The sequence below is a fragment of the Pocillopora damicornis genome, chromosome 7, assembly GCF_964200805.1.
Source record: "Pocillopora damicornis chromosome 7, jaPocDami1.2, whole genome shotgun sequence".
Classification (NCBI taxonomy): Eukaryota; Metazoa; Cnidaria; class Anthozoa; order Scleractinia; family Pocilloporidae; genus Pocillopora; species Pocillopora damicornis.
In genome coordinates this window covers 21,949,662-21,949,893 of record NC_142676.1, presented here as the reverse complement: position 1 = coordinate 21,949,893, position 232 = coordinate 21,949,662, and positions in this window count along the sequence as shown.

Here is a 232-nt window from a genome sequence, read left to right as displayed (position 1 = left end):
GCATTTATCTTTCGCCTAATTTAATTAGTTTTAATTAGTTTTTATTTTGTACAGGATCGTTCTTTACATTTTTGGTGAACATGCCTTGTTTCTTGGAAATAGCTCATAGCAACCTTAACAGAACCTTGTGGGGTGTTGTTGTATTTGATTGACAATGTCTTCCGGTGTTGGTTTGTATGAAACTCAATAGCAATGCGATAATCGTTTATTAGAAGTTCTTCGCCGAGAATTC